Source organism: Podarcis bocagei (genome assembly GCF_964188305.1).
Source record: "Podarcis bocagei genome assembly, chromosome: 4".
In the NCBI taxonomy this organism is placed as follows: domain Eukaryota; kingdom Metazoa; phylum Chordata; class Lepidosauria; order Squamata; family Lacertidae; genus Podarcis; species Podarcis bocagei.
In genome coordinates, this window is record NC_138128.1 from 35,471,119 (window position 1) to 35,490,496 (window position 19,378).

The following is a 19,378-nucleotide window of genomic DNA, read 5'->3' on the forward strand; positions in this document are numbered from 1 at the left end:
GAGGGGGGGGGGATTGTGTATTAATCTGTCTGCGGCTATGATTTTCACGTAGCGTCATTACAAAGGACCAGTTGCATTGCATTATTGTTAAAGCCTTACATTCCAACAGATAATATGACGTATCGTTTAAAACTGCTGGTCTTTTATATACACTTCAATATGCCCTAGAAACTGAATGAGATGATAGATCCTCTTTCTATACTAGGAAAATATTTTATGCCAGGAAAAATGCTTTCAGCTAGAATAAAGCTGTTGGACCATACATGGAGTCACTCAAAAACCAAAGCATGCAGAGATGTTTCCAATAACCGAAATCTGGCAATACCTGGGGCAAATGTTAAGTCAAAAGGACAGTGTTTTAAATCCATTTTGCCATTTAGATACATACACTTCACTGCCATCTGGCAAACCCAGGAGTTCTAGAACAAAAAAATTCAGACCAGACTTGGATAAGTCAGATTAAATTTCCGGATGTCTCCAACATCTGATTGTGAGCATCATACTCCTTAAAATAGAGGGATGTCAAAGCAGATTGCTGTGATGTTGGGTTATCACTTGGCTGGATGTTTATAACATGACTGAGCTGGTTGCTATGATATTTATTGAAGGCCTTGATGGTGATTTTAGTGGTTTTAGAGTTTTTGTTGTAGTTGTAGTGTAATTTTATTGTGACCTTTCTAAGATACGATTCTGCTGTGAGCACATGCAGAGAATGTAGCAGATACATTTTTACAACTCAACAAACAAACAAGAGATCTATCTATATATCTATCATCTATCTCTCTATCTGTATGTCTATCTGTCACCATCTATCATCTATAATCTGCTTCCTATCAAGATGAACATTTTGTCAAGAAATCGAAGGAGAAAATGCCAGAGCAGGTTTCCTATGTCATATTTGTGGTCAGTATCATCGCTACACAATAAAGTCTGCACAAAAGTTTGCAGTGAAAGATCAATTGCATTTTTTAAAGCACATTCTTCCATGTAATGAATTACTGTGTGTGGTTTGATTTTGTATGTGTGCATCCATTCCTACTGTTATCAGTTTCATTCTTCAGGTTTGTTTGAAAAATAACTTCTGGATCTGTCTGTACTTTTTGTACTTTCAACTCATTAAGTGGAGAGCTTAAAAAAAAAAAAACAACCCAAAAAACAACTACCCAGTTTAGGGATATAAGGTACACATCAGCGCTTTCAAACTGAAACTGAATTTATTTTATGTTTGTATTGGGAATGGAAAGAAACACACAAGTTAATTTCAAATGAAACATCCATTTTCCCTCACCTGCCTCTCTTAAATGCACAAAGTCTGCATATGGGATACCTTTGTTTTAAACATCTGTTGTGAGATTAAAAATAAGATTTTAATTTCTGGCATGCTATTGATGTTAGGAAAAAATATATAGGATAGAAAGCATTATTAGCTATCTGCTGGTTGACAAGAGGGTAGGATTAGGTTTCTTTAAGGGAATTACACTTTTGATGACCCCAGTACATATAAAACATGTTAGCTAATGGGGGTGCGGAGGGGGCAGATTTAAGTGTTTGATCAGGAAATCCTGCATGAGCGTATTGATATTGGATGGAAATTTGATTAGTAACCTTAGTGACAAGGGGATCAGATCCACTCTCGACATACAATCAGATCTGGCAGTACATGCTTTTTTGTCTCTTTGAAGGAAAGAAACATTTGCACAGAATCAAGGCATCGTATTGGATAATTTAAAAAGTTGTCGCATATTGAAACCTGAAAATCACCTTTTTATTTTTGTTTGGAAATATGTTTTAAATCAGTTAGTCTGATTTAAAACATATCGACATATATTTTAATCAGACACTTTTATGTTGTATTGAAAGGACTCCCCCCCCCCGGCCCGGCAAGGAGAAACAGTTTACCCCAACCTGCACCCTGCAGTTGAAAATAGGGACGTCCTATTCCATAATGTTAATTTTACCATTTATACCCCACACATCTTATTGGGTTGCCCAGCCACTTCTTATATAAAAACATAAGAAAACATTAAAGATTTAAAGAACTTCCCTATATAGGATTGCCTTCAGATGGCTCGGGGGTCAAATAACTCCATACCCTCCAATGAAAATGGGGACATCCTAAGGAAAAGTGGAACATTCTGGGATCAAATCAGAAACCGGGACAGCTTCTGGAAAATAGGAACACTTGGAGGGTCTGCTATCTTTTAAGCTCCAGAATCCAAAATATATTCAGAAATGAAGAGGACAAGAAGGGATGGAGGCACCTTTTTGAAAACTATTTGCTTGCAGGGAAAGTAATTATTTTGTGTGCTGTTTTTAGATTTTGATGCTTCAGTTGCTAACACATCCCACTGCAGGCACTTGCATTGCAACAGGAGAGGAAGAACGGCTACAACTTTTGAAAGTCCTGTTTATTTTCTTAACTAGTTAAGAAATGCTATCATGCTTTCAACTAATGTGCTAAGAATAAATATATCCCTGTTTTGATAGTTAGGCTGTTTTATTTGTATTTAATTTGGAGGGAAGCTGAAATTAACTGTAACCATCACAAGGCCCCCACAGTTTGTTTGGGTGAGAAGGGTGTATTTCAAACAAGGCCTTCAACTAGTGAAAAATCAACAAAATTCTACCAGTCTCTGCCAAATGAGAACCTGGTCTCACTTATTTGGTAAAATCAAGGTCCAGCTCCTTCATAAAATAAAACTCGTGACTGAAACTAGAGCTGAGCTGAAATTTCCCTTTTTCAAATTTCCTTTTTGTTAAGGGGGGGCAAATGATAGTAGGGGCAGGGAAGAGAATGGTCCTGAAATTTGCAGATGAGGCTTGCTGCTTAGGAAAGTGGCCAAGGGTTTTCTGGTTTTATAAGTTGTTTCTAGCTTCATGGCTTGGGAGAAACATCACATTGCATTGCATTGCTCCCAAAGCATCCTAGAAAGTGTGGCGAGTCAAAATGGCATGGCAGTGAGATGCTTTAGAACTTACTGCTGGCCACACTTCTGGGAAGATTTTGGCAGCAACATCATTTCAGATTGCATTGCTCCCAGGGCAATAGGAAGAGAGGCTAGTGAGAAACAGCATGATGCTTTTTGCTCCCAAGGCATTCCAGGAAGTGGGGCAGGTGGAAAGTTGCCTTGTCCTGTTGTGTATTAAGGTTGCTAGAAACGTAAGCAGGCCGATAACTTCATTAGTTTGTGTGGATGGAAGCAACTGAGGCCCTGGGGCCATTGCTGGACAGTTTGCTGCCTAAAGGGGAAAAGCAAATAGTTAGAGTTGTCATATTTCAAAAAGTAAAACCCAGATTGTTGAGCTTTGGGGGGGAAATAAAGAAAATGCAACTTTTTGAACTGTTTCTGCTGCTTTTTTCCATCACGTTGCCATACATCTGGATTTTCCCAGACATTTTGCCAGTTTGGTAAAATTCCCCCCGATGCCATTTTTTACACCTGAAAACCTGGACATGTCAGAAATTTTCCTGACATTTGGCAAGCCTACAAAGAATGCCTGCCTCTCCCCGAGTCCAGGTGCAGAATGGGCTGGCCATGTGATTTTGGTACCTGAGACATAAAATCCCCCAGATGCATCTCCCCAGGAGTAAGAATACAATCATAATAGATTAAATAATCAATTATGGTCCTTTTCTGATGCCATAAATCGGGTTCCTCAGGCAGCTGCCTCAACATAACAGTAGGACTGGACCACACTTGCAGATGCACCGCATAGTTTGCTCTCTCCTCCTTAAGTCACTCTGGTGGTGATGCTGGGAAGTTGCCCCTTTAGCGACCGTGGCAGCATCCCTGCCTGCCCGACGCTCAACTGCATCCCAATGGAACCCAGTCTGAATTCTGCCCCAATTGTAGCTCAAGTGGAGCAAGACTCCTCCAGTCCTTGAAGCTGGATCTGTTATTCCTAGAGACAAATTCCTCTTTCTATTTCTCCCAGTATCCAAAACAACACAAAATCATCACATTCGAAATCAGATGAAAGTGAGAAAGATGCCTAACCAGTTGCAGGCCAGTGCTGACATATAAAAGCACTCATTAGACCAGGGGTGGCTTGTTGTTGGGCTACAACTCCCATCATCTTTGACCACTGACCACACCAGCTGGGGCTGATGGGAGTTGGAGTCCATCAGCATCTGGAAGGCCACAAGTTAGCCACCCCTGAGGGCTCGGAAGCAACATGGCTGTGTTTGGGCCTTATGTTTGCCACATGTTCAGTTTGGTTGTATCTCAAGAAAGCCATGGAGTGCCTAAGCTACATTACTGGCAAGCAAAATAATCACCATTACTGTTGTGAGAGATCTGCTGGCAGATGCACTCTTTGCAAGAACTTAGCTCATCTGCAAGTTAAGAGTCACAGAAGCCGGCCTCAAATTAAATAGTGGTTCTTATAAACAGAAAGCAGCAACGTATAACTATCCAAATCCTCCAAACGTTTGCAATGTTAGTACACTGTGGTGTGATCTCAATGGATTCAGTTTTTGAGAGCCTGAATGCTCAGGGATGCTGGCAGTTGTAGTCCAACAGCTTCAAGAGGGTCACAGGTTCTCCCACACACAATGCAATATATTCCTATCATAATCTGCTGGTCCATATGCAAGATGTTACCCACTGTTTCCTACACTGAAATGATTTCTGCCTTGAGTTCTTGAGTTCAAGTGAAGCATTGCTTTCCCACAAATATCAAACAGGAGCCGAAGTGGTTTGGCAAGGCCATACAATAATAGAGAAATGCCCACTGTTTAAAGTGACCCTAAATTTGTTGTAATCCTGTGCATCCTTACTTTGGAAGCAGTGGGACCCACTTATCAATAAACATATGGGCTGCACAAAATAATTTGTTTATACAGAAGATTAATGAGTGCCATGCAGAACCTATATATGGTATAATGTCATTTAGACTGTGAAAGCAATGAGTGCTTAGCCAATTTATCTCAGCCTCACTTCCTCCCTTGTAAAATGGGCCTATAAAATTGAATTCTGACCTCAAGGTTTCCATCAGAGCCCCGGGAAACAGTAAATGACTCAACTGTGGGGCTGGCCCATAAGGCGAGATGAGACAGTCATCTCAGGCAGCAGATCTGGCCTCCAAGGTGCGTGTTACTCACTGCCGTGGCCTCCTTCTCTGCCACCAACCACCATCTCTGCACCTGTCTGCAGAGTGGCATCGTGCAATGGGACTTCCCCTCCCTCTTCTCCCCTAGTTCCCACAAGTCTGCTCTGGAGGATTAGGGGAACCCATCAAACAGGGTTCAGTAGGTGAGGGACACACTGGGAGAAGAGAGGGAAACTCCTGTTGCACAACTTCATTGGATACAAGCCCTTGTACCCAGAATATACCCTTGTCGGTAATCCTCCCAATGGGAAAACTGACTGTTCAGTGGCAACCAAGAGAGAATGTTTGTGGCATTTCACGCTGCTACTGGGAGGAATCAGTTTCCTTCAGGAAGAATACTGGCTTTTACAGTGCCCAGGTTTTGTGGGGTTTATTATTAATTATTATTATTATTATTATTATTATTATTATTATTATTATTATCCCTCCTAAAAAAGGGCTTGTTGAACCCTTCTGATCAGCTTGATAATATTAAACTGTTTGTGTGAGAGAATTTCCAACTGCAATTAAAGACACCTAATGCCTAATAACCGAGAGGTTATTTCAAACCTGTTACCTTTAGGATACAATACTCATCTAAGCATATATATATATATATATATGGTATACATATACACACTGTATATATAGCATTGCTACTTGATGTCAAAATATTTAGAACTATTATTATTATTAAACATTATTTTTCTTCCCTTTAAAAATGTTGCTGTTTTGATTGCACAAGATAATTATGGAATGACAAAGCAACGTAAAAGGAAAAAGAAAACCTCCAGTGAGATTTTAAAGGCCAACAGCTAACCAGGAAAAAGAAACTTTTTTTTTAACACCATCCAATGATGTCACCAGTTTGAGGTTTCCCTGGGACTTTATTAAAATGTTTGTGACAGAGCCAATGTAAACCATCCTAAATCTAACACAGAGCTGAAAAGGACTGATTTTAGGGAATGTGAAGATATGGATCATTGGGCCTGTCGAAGCAGCATCTTGAGCCAATTATTGGTGTCATCTTGAGCCAATTTAATCAATCCGAGGGGGACTCGAGGGAGGGAGGGAGGAGAGTTGTAAGTGTTGGTCAAACGCTCGGCTCAGATGTAACCGGTGTCCAATATGCTGACGTTTCCTCTTTAGGCTGTTGTTTTGCTGCAACTTGTAAGTAACTGATTGCTATTGACTTCAGTTGCTCCTTCCACGTGATGACTGCTGGAGAAAATATTTGCAGAAAAATACGTAGAAAGCACTATTACAGTGTTCTCAGGATCCAACAACTTTTGCAGGGATTTTTTAAAAAATTCCTCCAGTTTTGGCATGCAAGTGCTTGGAAGTAAACCTTATTTATTTCAATAGGGTTTATTTCCAAGCATTTGGATGCCAAAACAGGGCTTATTTGATTTCCGAATAAATTCATTTATATTATGGGGTGGGGTGGGTGTTTACTTGTTTCAGGTTCCTAAATGACTCCCTGGCTTCTTGTTAGTCATGTTATATCTGTCAACATATTTTAAAATGTGTTTTAATTTTATACTACCCTTCTTGATAATATGGAGAAGGAAAGATATGATGTATGGTTTTATAACTAGGGTTTGCAGCACAGTTAACATGTTTTAACTGTAGATCAGCTTGCATAATCATGCTTATATACAATACATTATAAAACTAGATGATGATGTTACAAATCTACTATTGGGATATCTGTATCTCATTTGGATCTTCAAATAGCTGAAGGATTGACTTGTAGATGATGAAGCAAATATATTGTCTTTTGCTCTAGAAAGTAGGAACTGAATTAATGGGTTCAAATTACAAGAAAAGAAATTTTAGCTAAATATCAGGAAGAATTCCCTGATGGTGTAAGTTGTTTGACAGTGGAAAAGATGGTGCCTCAGAAAGTAGTTGGCCACCTAACAGCCATGTTGCAGCATGGATTTCCTACATCAACATGAGGTTGAAGTACCGTAGATGACCTTTGAGGTCTGTTGATTTTATACACATTTATTTGGTCCTCATTCCAGTTTGGAATCAGAAGTCCCATTGAAAGTGGCTGAATGATATTTGGAAAGGACTTAACTTGGCTCATTCATGTAAGTGGGACATCCAGCTTGAGTCTATGTATGTTTACTCAAAAACTAGTCTTCTCATTGTGATTTACTCCCAAGTAAACGTGCATAAAACTGCTGCCTTAGTCATGGCTAGCTTTTGTTGGATTGTGCCAATTCAGTATAAGCACATCTAATATCACTATCCAATGAGGCTGCATACACACAACATTTTACGCTAGAATTAGTAGAAAGTGAGTATTTGTTTCTTTTATGTAGTCAACACACAAGCTAGATCAACTGCAGATATTTTGCCCCCTGAAAAGTGTTTCTTGAAAAACGCTTCTGAAAATAAACACTATTGCAGATTGATTATGCTTTACCCTGCAGTATGGCCATTTGAAAACATATTTAGGTGATCTGGCAATGAGGGGCATATTTACACCTGTCCAGTGATGTTCCGAGTGGGCATATACAAAGATCATAATCACCATTTCCTTCTTCATTCACCTGGGGCATGTATAGGGAGGAAAAGGCACGGGTAATCTGACCAAAGGAAGTGATTTCAAATATTCATGAGGTAACCAGACTCCCTGTGGACAGCAGGATCTAAAATCAATCTAGATTGAAAGCAGCATCTTGAGGAAGAACAGGAACAGTTCCAAATGGAGAATTTTGTTCTATAAATGGGTTGGTGTGCATGCTTTCAGAAACCCACTTCCATTAATCTCTCTCGATCCATAAAATGTGTGCAAAGACTTCGTGTATGTGTGATGAACCTCATTCACTTCTATGAAAGTTAGGACTATGTGTGCTCAAAGGGGTTTGGAAGGAAAGCTGGCTGAATGGAACCAACACGGTCCATATGTGTATCTATACCAGGCATAGGCAAACTCGGCCCTCCAGTTGTTTTGGGACTACAACTCCCATCATCCTTAGCTAACAGGACCAGTAGTCAGGGATGATGGGAATTGTAGTCCCCAAACAGCTGGAGGGCCCAATTTGCCTATGCCTGATCTATACCTACAGAAGAAAATTGGATGTGCTGAGAATTGGAGTGCATTTTAATTTAGCCAAATATATACCTAAACTATATGTTAAACCCTATCCAGTGCAAACATTTGTAGTTATGTCTGCATATATAACAACAGATTGATAGCATCTACCTTTGTTTCCTGATCTTCATTGGATTTACATGCAATTTGCCCATTACCATGCATTTATCTTCGTAGCATTAAAAGGAGAGGTAAGCATTTAAGCAGTACACTGTGTAGTAAGCATATTCATAGCATAAAATTATACAGGCTGTATTTATAGGACACACACTAATACGATTTTTAACAGCTGGTATATGGCAAAGTTCCAAAGTGCTACTTTAGGTGAGTTCAACAGCTTGCATGGACTCATTTGGTTTTTTGTTCTTCCCACACTTTACACAGCAGAGAACCGCCTCCACCCATTCCATATTTCAGAATGCTTTTGAAACTAAGCACAATTTCAAAAGCAGTATCACCACCTGACATGAGGAGCTACTGTTAAAGAAAAAGAAACCCAGGACCCCCTTTGGCATATGGAAAGAGTACTATGGTCCTTTAAATGTAGATCTGGATTTCAGGTACCTTTAAGAGAATCTGCCTGCTCATGAATCCAATTAAAAAACCCCTGCTCTGCAAAGCATCTTGTTTTGAAATAGCTAATCATCAAAGAGACAGTGACGATGTATATCGCAAACCTAGCTTCATTAGTGGAGAATAGAATCCATGTAAGGCAGTGAGATATACCATACTTATTAAAGAATTGAAAAAACACATTCTTCATGTTATACTTAAAATAATATCAATTTTGTAACTTTTCTACTTAAAAAAAAAACCCTCAGGAAGCAGACAAAAAAATGTATGAATGCAAATAAAGTTATTACATAAATTCCAGAAAAGACATTGATGTTTATAAAAAAATACATTGATGTAGATTTATGAAATGTATTTATACTTAACACTGAAAATAAATATACTGTTGCACTAAAAAAAGCTAGTGAATCTTTATACTAAAAAAAGCTAGTGAATCTTGTTTGCATGCACTATTATAGTAGTAGATAAAACTGAACTGTATTAGTAATTTCCCCAGTGACTTTATTGGGACTCAGATAATTGTTTTATCTGCTTAAATTTCAAGGCTAGGTGACTGACTAGTCCAGAGCAATTTTTAAGTTCCACTACAAACGGAATCAAAATTCCAGCCGTGCTTGCCTCACGCCTAGTGAAAAGTCACAAAATACTAAAACAAAACAATTGGGGACTATAAAGAATAATACAGGACGTCAAAAAGCTGATACTACAGAATTGCTTTTGCAGTTCTAGAGCCTTCAAATGCTCAGTTTTAACAGTTAATCTCTTTTGACATTTCATTAATCAGATTTTTTTTCAGTGGCAAAAAATGTTTTTAAACCCAGAAGGGAAAGTATGTTGGCTGACCAACCTTTTGCTTAACAGCTTGTCCAGAGTGAAAAACATCACAGTTCTATAGAAATTATCAATGGAAGAAACTTACTGCTATATTTATAAAATCATTTTACACTATTTATTATACAACAATACAGCCCCCCTTTTCTCCTCATGCTTAGCAACACATCTACAGTGGTTTAGCTTCAGCTAGAATCTGCTGGCTCGGGATCTGTGATTTATTATTTTCAGTAAAAGATCGGGTCCAGAGTTTAAATGTCCCTAGCTGAAAGTTTATACCAGTCAGGATAGAAAATTATTCTCTATGCCTAGGTTGAAGTACATTACTTCTTTATTGAATTAATTATGATAAGGATCATAACTTTAAACTAGGGGTGAGGTGCTGGCTTTCTACTAGGATTGCTTGAAGCAATTTTCATCTGAACATTTTTGTAGAGTTATTGAGTCTGGCAGGTCTGAACTTTATGAGAGAGTAACTCGCTCCATAACTTAAAAGAGGTTGGACATTGATCCAGGCAAAGGTTTACCATATCCCATGTCTCTAGCCAGAAAAATTTGCACTGCATACTGAACAAATAACTGCAGAACCAAATGAAATACAACGTGGGTTTTTAAAAAAAGGCAACTTGGCTCTTTCCCAGTGAGATTGATCAGAGAGCTGTTTTAATGTGACATCTCCCCTTCTTCTTTGTTGAGCATGGTGAGTGGCCAAATAAAGTTCTAAAAAACAGAATAAATCAAGAGGAAAATACCCGACTTGTGTGCACAAAACAAAATAGTCCTGAAAGTAATTATCAACAAAGGCATGGGCCCATCACCAGACCAGGCTGCAGTCCATAGGAACATAAAAAGCCACATTATACTGAGTCATAGTGTTGGGAGGGACTCTGGGGATCATCTAATCCAACCCCCTACAGTGCAGGAATATGCAGCTGTCCCTTATGAAGATTGAACCTGCAACCTTGGCATTATTAGCACCACGGTCTAACAAACTGAGCCATCCTAGCATTGATCATTAGTCCATCAAAACAGTATTTTATTTTTCTTTCTTCATTTTTATTTTTTTATTTATGCTTTTCAGGTTTATACATTTCCCTGATTTTACAATCATTTAAACATTTCAAAGTTAATTTCCTTCCCCCTCTTTCTGCGGTTCCTTAAATTTATTTTTAATATCTTCTGCATGTCCAAATTAACTTAGTTTGTTCATTTATTCATCTACTTTAAATATATACTCTTATGAAATGGCCAGTTACTCCAATAATCCTGCCAATATTCTTATCTGTTTACAATTCATCTGTAAATCTTCAATAAGATTTCCATTCCTTTTTTTTTAAAAAAAGCTTGTTATCTTGATTTCTTATTCTTCCGGTAAGTTTCGCCGTTTCTGCATATTCTATAAGTTTTTTGTATCCATTCTTCCTTTGCTGGGAGTTCTGCTTCTTTCCATTTTGGGAGCGAGCAGCATTCTTGCCGCGATAGTCGCCTACATGAATAAGTTTCTATACAGTTAGGGTAGTTCTGTCCCTATAATTCCCAAAAGAAAGCTTTGGGGGAGGGGGTTGGGATTTTTTTTTGCAAACATCATTTTAAACATCCTTTTCATTTCATTATATATCATTTCCTAGAACAGTATTTTCAGGGATATCCAAATGTCGCTGGAGTCCAGCTCCCAACCTCCATAGCCAATAGCCAGGGATTATGGGAGCAGTAATCCAACAACATCTAGAAGGCATCAGGTTGGCCAGCTGTCAAGTACGGGAGTTCCCCTCTCCCTTCTGGAAGCTCACCGATAAGAATTAGCGAGCATTTGGTAGATTTATAGTCTTTTTATTACAGTATCATGTTGCGAGCACAGACAGGCAACTCTCTGCAAGCATGGCAGTTGCTCACTCTGACCTCTGCAGCAAGAAGCACGCCAACAGGATGTCCCTCCTCCCAGAGGCGGAGCAGCCTGCTCCAATACCCAGAGTGGCACTTGTCCGAGGGGGCATGGCAAGCCGCCCGTGGGGGGCGTGGCACGCATCCCAGGGGCATGTGTGGCGAGTGGCGCATGCCCTGGGAGGTGCCACAATCGGGGGTTGGCATTTTGTCACTCCCCCCCCTTTGGAATGGCACCTGGGGCGGCCCGCCCCCTGCCTCCACCTCAGAACGTCCCTGCATCTGCTTTGTTCTCTGACACACTCGGACCTCCGAGTTCTGGAGGAGGGAGGGTGTTCCCCCCACTCTTGATTTATGTATCGCCCAGCTGCTCCCTCCCTTCTGGTTGCTTAGATACTATCTCAAAGCTGGGTAGCTCCTCTCTCAACTGAGCAGCGTCTATCTCTGCCTGCCTGTCTGCTCCTGGAAACGCTGGAAGCAAGGGGGGGGTATTCCCCCTCCTGTTCTGTTAAGATTCCCCAATCTTCTGATCCAGACCAGCCTCTGGTCTACATTCTGATAGGCACTGCTCTCCAGGGTTTCAGGCAGAGACATGCCCAGCCCTACATGGAGATGCTGGGGATCTTTCACATGCAACACAGATACTCTACAGCTATGACCCGTTCCCAATCCTATGCACATTTACTTGGGACTACCCCCCCCCCCAATGGAGCACAGTGGGACATTTCTGAATAAACATGTATAGGATTGTATTGTGGTTATGGATATGGTGTTACAGACTGTGTTGGATTAACTTTTAGGTCTACTAAGCTGTTTTGTAGAGAAGCACAATGCTATAATGCACTAGTCTAGTTGCCTTATGTCTAGGTGTTTGGAGGCAACCTGAACTGTGGATCTGGCAAGCAACTCACTTGAAAGGTGAGTTTCTCTGCTCGAGCAAGTAAGCAAAGAAGCTAACATCAAGCAAATGTATGAAGCTCATGACACTTCCACGTGGAGGTTAAGGACTATGGGTAGTCCTTCATCTCAGTTGTGGCAGTAAATGACCCAAGACTGAGCCAAGGCAAGGCAAGCTCAAGGTGGTAAATGAAGACACTGTGTTCAATATCTTCCACCAATCTCATAGTAGAAGGTGTGGATGTAGATTGTGAGAGGTTGCCAAAGCTAAAGCAAAATGCAGCTGTAAACATGGGACAGAGGAATCCAAATAAATTATTCAAATAATTTTTATTGGTTTTCATGTAAATACAAGAACAACATATAACTACAGTAACTTGTCTAGTTACTTGTCCATATAGAAATGGAATTTGAAGAAAGGAACAATGGACTAACTAGACAACAAATGAGTGCCAATTCTGGGTATCTATATCTGGCTTGCCCAGAGCAAAGACCTCTGCCTATTAGACACTGCCTGCCTTTGTGTGAAAGAGGGTTGTAGTGGAATGGTGATTTGCTCAAGGTCTTTGAATATCCTTGAATATAACTTACTGCCAGAGCCTCAGATGTGATGTAATAAGTACACGGAGATCCTGAACCAATGAGCTTCCATACAGTATTCACTTCAATGGACAGGGCATCTCCATCTGCATTCCTTCCCCTGCTACTTAAACAATTGATCTTCTGGCCAGACAGCTCTGCACACACTGAAGTCCCTGTGCTCATTGCTAATTCCTAGATCAAGTGTCAGTACTTATGTCTTTCATTTTACATCCAACAGTTGTGTTGGGTGGTTTCTTTATTAAAAAGAAACATTCATTGTGTTTTGGGCGATTTGAGCACATGCAGTCAAACACACACACACACACACACACACACACACACAGGAATCTATTTGTTTTCTGCCAATTTCTAATTTTCTCAGTTTATTGTTTTTATCTAGTTCCATAATATATATTTTATAACAGAATCAACACAGAAAGCCAAGTTATTTCCTCAGTAATTTCTTTTATATGCAAACATTTCATAGTATACATTAAATTGTGAGTTGTAGCCAATGTTAGTTTTACTCAGTGCAGACCCATTGAAATTAATGGCCATGATGAAGTTAGGTCCATTAATTTTAATGGGTGTACTCTGAGTAAAACCTAGTTGGATGTAACCCTGTGTTTGTATTTCTGAGGCTGTTGCTATTCTTTGGAAGCCATTGCATTTAATTTGAGTAAGGGTATTATTGGCTAATGGACTGTTACAAGAGACAGCAACTTAATTTTAATGAGTTGCCTGCATTAGATCTAAAGCAGGCGTGGATCTCTGCCTTAGGAACAGCTGAAGTTGGTCATGTCAACAAGACGGAACTTGACTCCTCATAGGCTGCAGCACCCACACAAATAAGAGTGCGCAATGTTTTCAGAGAATACACACATAAAGAGAAGGTATCATTAGCATCTTAGTGGAGTGTGATGGATAACATCTGTCCTACTTTTCATCAATTTGGAAAGTGCCACCCAACAAGGGGCCTTTTTAAGCTAGGTTGCATCCAGACAACTCACCCAGTTCTGTGCACTACTTAAAGTGGCTGATAAATCATTTGATGCAAAGTCTACAGAAGTGGTAATTCAAGCTGACCACAGACCACCAAATAACATATTGTGGCCAGGCTGCATGATGCTTGACAAACCATCAGTTTTCAAAGTCCCAGACAAGTCGCAAAACCAATAAGCCCTGGTGGTCTGCAATACACATATGGTGGATTGCAGTCAGTTTGATGCTTGTCAGTGATGTAGGCTTGATTAAGTAGGAGTAAATAAGATGAGGTTAGTCATTGTCATCAAAGTACAAAGTGTTGCAAAGTTTCTTCATTCTCTGTTTGGTTTGCTAGTCTGTAAGCTGCTTTTCGATTCCTGGCCTCCAGCATTTATTTTTTTTTACAGGATTGACAAAAAATACAAATGTGGCCATGACAGGGCTTGAGGAAAGTAGTCTTGTGACAGAAGAGCAAGTGGAGGAGTGATTGACAGTGGAGAATGGAATGTTGGGTAGTGTGAGTGACAGGTGGAGAGTGTTGGTTGGGAAATAACTGTTGAAAGGAGAGAGTGACTAGGGGAGGGATTGAGAAAGAGGGAAGGAGATGAAGAGAGAATGAAAGCGTATGTAAAAAGAGATAGAATCGCTGTTAAGGAGGATATGATATTAGAATTATGAGGACTCTGTACGCAATGACTGATTGCTCTGGATTTCATGTTGCTTAAGCAACATGTTGGAAGCTGAACATTGAAAGATACAGGGCAGACAAAAGGAAGTACTACTTTACACAGTTGCATGGTTAAGCTTTGGCGTTTGCTCCTACAAGAGGTTGTGATGGACAGCAACGTAATCGGCATTAAAAGAGGATTAGACAAATTCATGGAGGATAAGGCTATGGATAGCTACTAGCCACCACTGTTGGAGGCAGTATGCCACTGAACACCAGTTATCTGAAATCACAGGTGGAGAGAGTGTCGCTGAGGTCAGGATTTGCTTTCACCTTTCAGGTTTCCTATTGCCATCTGGTTGGCCAATGGGACAGTAATATATCTGTTCAGTGTAATGCAATTGTTTTCAAACCATGGGATGCGGCTGCCTCTCAAGAAGAAGCAGCCAAGATCTAGATGGGTTCAATGTTGCCTGGAAGTGAACTTGTGAGTAAAGCCCCACCATCCCAATGTAGTTTAGGAAGAAGGACATTGTTCTGTTTCACTGTGTTTGACTGGATAGCTCAATTGCGTAAAGTGTGGTACTGATCATGCCAGGGTTGCAGGTCCGATCCCCTTATGGGACAGCTGCATATTCTTGAATTGCAGGAGGTTGGACTAGATGATCCTCAGAGTCCCTTCCAACTCTATGACCCTCAGACAAATGAAACAGAATTTGTGACCCAGCTGAAGGAGGAGATGAGAGGTATCTTCCTCTTTTCCTGTTCTAATGCCAGGGTGGGATTACGACCCCAGCCCACAGGTGGTTGCATACACACCACTACACTGAAGGATCTCTGCAAAGTGAGGAACAGATGACTGGTGCTGGGTTGTGGGGTTACAGAAAGTAGTTTAGAAGGGGGCTGGCTGAATTTAGAAGGGGAGTTTTACAAGCTGTGATATGATGGCTAAGGGAGATGTCTGCCTCTCTCCTATTAGCATACAACAAGGCACAAGGAATGATGAGATTGGTGCAAAGGAGGGAAGGAAGGTCAGGATCAAGTGTGGCAGGTGGAGCATTTTGATATTGCATCAAAAGCATCAGATTCCTAAGAAAAGCCTTTGATTCCCTGATTGTAATGTAAAGAGCAGTGGCTTTAAACCCTCTTGAAAAACCCACCTTAACATAATCCAGGAGAGAAGAAACTCTTCTGAGTACCAGGCTTGGGCATGAAAGCACTTGTGTCTCCAGCTGCCATTATCACTGTTAAAGGAAGGACAAGTTCCAGGAAGCTGTAAAAATCAAAATCAAAATCAGGGTGTCTGCATCTCTGAGCAAAACAACTGATAGTCTGCATGTTTTTCTAAGCCCTTACCTTGAAGGAGATCATTTGACTTTAATAGGATTACTTCAGACCTTCTGGTTAGAGGGTTGCAGCCCTGAGGAGCTTAATATTATCTTCTGTCTTAAGGACAAACCTTCAGAAAGGTCAGCATGTTCTTAGCTGTGAAAACTTTACATGCAGAAAATGTGAGAAGCAGCTAATGAGCAAAGCATCTAGTCGCTTCAGAAGGTTACACTTCATTTGGGAATTTTATACCTTTACATGACTGTAACCTAGAGAGATTGGCAGGAATAGTCCGTCCGGAAAGGCATTGCTTCAGCTTTCAGGTAGGCCTTTCCAGTTTGGAAATTTGTTACAAAACTGAAAGTGTGCAAAAGCAACTGGAAAAGAAGGAAAAAGACTTGTCCATTGCCTTATTGAAATTAATGGACCTAACATTGAATTGAATTGTTCATTGAATTCAGTGGATCCACTTTGAGTAAAATTTAATTGAATACCACCCATCCTTGTGCACAATTATTATTATTATTAATCACTTTTAAAACTAAATTTAACCATAGAACCTAAAGTGACTTACAAAAAAGTAGCACATAAATTAAAGCCAACATAAAACTAAAGCTAAAAGGAGATTCATAGTCATTAAAAAGCACATTTATAATAAGTTTCTGAAGGAGACCACAAATATCAATCCCTTCCAAATTAAAGGCCAAAGAAAGGCCTGGCAGGAGGGGGAGGGGAACCCGGCCTTTTTGCCTCACACCTAAAAATTGCTTGTGATGGTGCCAGGCCTGCAGATCCTCAGTGGGGCTGGTCAGCAGCAGCACATTTCTTTATCTTTATCAATTTCATGTCAGGCAGAAATTCAACAGGTGGTGCACTACTTCTCACACATCTATATTCTTGAAGGTGGTGGGATAAGTGGCATCTTAAAGGCTAACTAGTTTTATTATGACTGATGCATTGGGTGGCAGGATCCTCAAAGATGTCCTCTATGGGAAGCTGGCCTTGGGCACCAGACTTGTTGGCAGACTAACTCTATGTTACAAAGATATCTGCAAACATGACATGAAGGCTGGCAACATTAACCCCACCATATGGGAATCCCTTGCAGATGACAGCAGCATCAGGAGACAATCAGTCGGGTTGTGTCTGCAAAGCAGTGACCAGAGGAGGAATGACCACTGGGAGAAGCGCAGAAAGAAGAAATGCCATGGTACACCTGCATCAGCACAACTGGATGCCTTGATCTGCCCCAACTGCAACAAAACATGTCTCTTCTGTGTCAGTCTCTACAGCCACAGCAGGCGCTGTAACTCTCCAATGGCTTGACCTCACCCCCAAAGGCACACTCCTCCATCGTCTCCCAAAACAGACAGGTGCCAAGCATGCATTGGATAAAAGTGCCACATGCAAGACCCCTTGTTGCATTTGTTGCAGCAAAAAAACATGGCTGCCTCCTTACCCATTTCTACGAAAGGTCCTTCAAAGGGGCTATGAAACTGCAGTAGTTCTGTGCTCCTGGCTTCTTTGGAACTGCAGCCCCTTCAGACTTCAGCTGAGGGCAATCTGAATGAACAGCAAGCTGGATGCATCTGGCAAATTACCTGCTGGTGAGCAAGTTTTGCTTTGAGTGACAGGGCTGTGTGCCTGTAACCCTAAACATCACATTGAAGGCCTTTATCCTCAAGCCAAGTTTACAGATTTCATAAAGGCATTAAACAAACAGTGCAATGTTTTCACATAAACAAACTTAGCTAGCAAAAATATTTGCTCCATTTCCTTTTCCTTTCGTTAGAGTTTGTGTGATTAATACCTGTGTGTCAGTTAATGTTTCCCAAAGCTGTCAGCTTCCCTCATTAGTACTTGGGTGGAAACACCAGGCCATGCAAATTACTCTTAGGCCCAATTACAAGTGGGCAAATCAAAATAGTAAGCACTGGTGAGGAATGCCAGCAGCAGTATTCCTGCATATTTAACAGCCAGGAAGAAATTCTGTACTCCTCACATATTTCTTTTCCAGGCAGAAGACAGGCAAATGCCACGCAGGCTGAGGAACAGACAGTCTATATTGTTACCAGTTTAGTCTTTAAACACAGTTGAAATCGCCTCACAGTATAGCTCAACAGAACAAAGTTTCAGGTGACTGAGCCATGGTTTTGTGGGAAATCTGTGGGAGAAATAGGAGCATTTCACTTAAACCTGTCATCATTGCAAAACAATAGTGATACTCTTTTATCTGACAGATCTCTGCTTTCTTTGGCATTTATGATTTACATAAAGCAAGTGCCTATTTTCTCAGCTCTATCCAAGTGCCTTCACATGTCTTCAACTTTTCTTGGCCTCTATAATACTACCCAAGGGTATTCTCATTATAAGCTCAAAAACGGGCCTCAGCAACATATCCAGTGCTATGTCTCTAATTCCTATCACAATACCAGGATGGCATGGAAAATATAGAACAAGTTGGACTTCTCAGTTTACTCTTCATCATCAATGGCACTTGTGTATCTCCAGTTAAGGAAAACTGGAGGTGTCTTGTTTGGATATAGTATCTTGGGTAGGGATGGAAGGATCTGTCAATGTTGCTTCTCTCAGTTTCTCATTCTTCCAATCTTAAATTCAGTCCTCCACATATCTGTAGCAATTTGTGATTTTTTTTAATCCTCATGAAGATTCACATTTTAGTGTGAATGTCTGCCAATCTACATATATTTGTATGCAGGTTTGACTAACTTACACATGCCTGAAAGCATTTCCCCTTACTATAATGCATGTTTGCATGTTATTTCCATATATGCATTTTATACAAACATTCCCCTAATTCATGCACTTTTGTACACACTGGTTGGAGAACTGCATCGCAAAATCAGAGAAGAGTGAAGTCTGTAGGAAAATTGTGATTTAGTTCACTTATTGGTTCACTATGTGCAAATTAGTTTCTCATTCAAATGAAAACGAAATTGAATTTTCCCTCCATCCCTAGACCCAACCCCACATTTACTCTTAGCTGCTAAAATAAGGCCTGGACAACAGAATCACAGGTAGAAGTCAAGGTTGTAAAAAGTTTGATGAAAGAGTCTTCTTTTAGATTCCCCCCCCCCATTACACATTCCATTAATCTTTCAGAGAGCTTGATTTCCCTAAATACCAGCGCTCTTCTGCCAGTGGTTATGGATCAGTTTGTTCTCGGGAACCTATGAAGCATGCTGGAATGTCTGGGCTCATTTGGGTACATTTTCTGTAGTTTGCAATATGATCTCTGGAGGCTCTGGGGGCCTAGCAAAAACACAGAAATGCCTCGAATAGATGGTTGATAATAGACTGATGCATATAATGGTGGCTTCTGTCACAGAAGGGTTTTTGCAGTCAACCTTCCCTCCCACATATGATAGTTAACTGAGCCTCAGTTTATGCAACATAGTTCTTTGGCTCTGCTC

At 40.5% G+C, this 19,378-nt stretch overlaps 2 long non-coding RNA genes across 2 annotated transcripts in view; one reads left to right on the forward strand and one right to left on the reverse strand.

The window, feature by feature from the left end:
* Positions 1–19,378, reverse strand: part of LOC308586343 — a 165,719-nt gene that overhangs the window by 97,602 nt on the left and 48,739 nt on the right. The gene's annotated exons all lie outside the window — the stretch shown is intronic.
* LOC308586313 lies at positions 14,496–18,245 on the forward strand. Its single transcript, XR_014007795.1, has 2 exons — positions 14,496–15,102; positions 17,053–18,245. It is a non-coding gene; the product is annotated as an uncharacterized lncRNA (long non-coding RNA).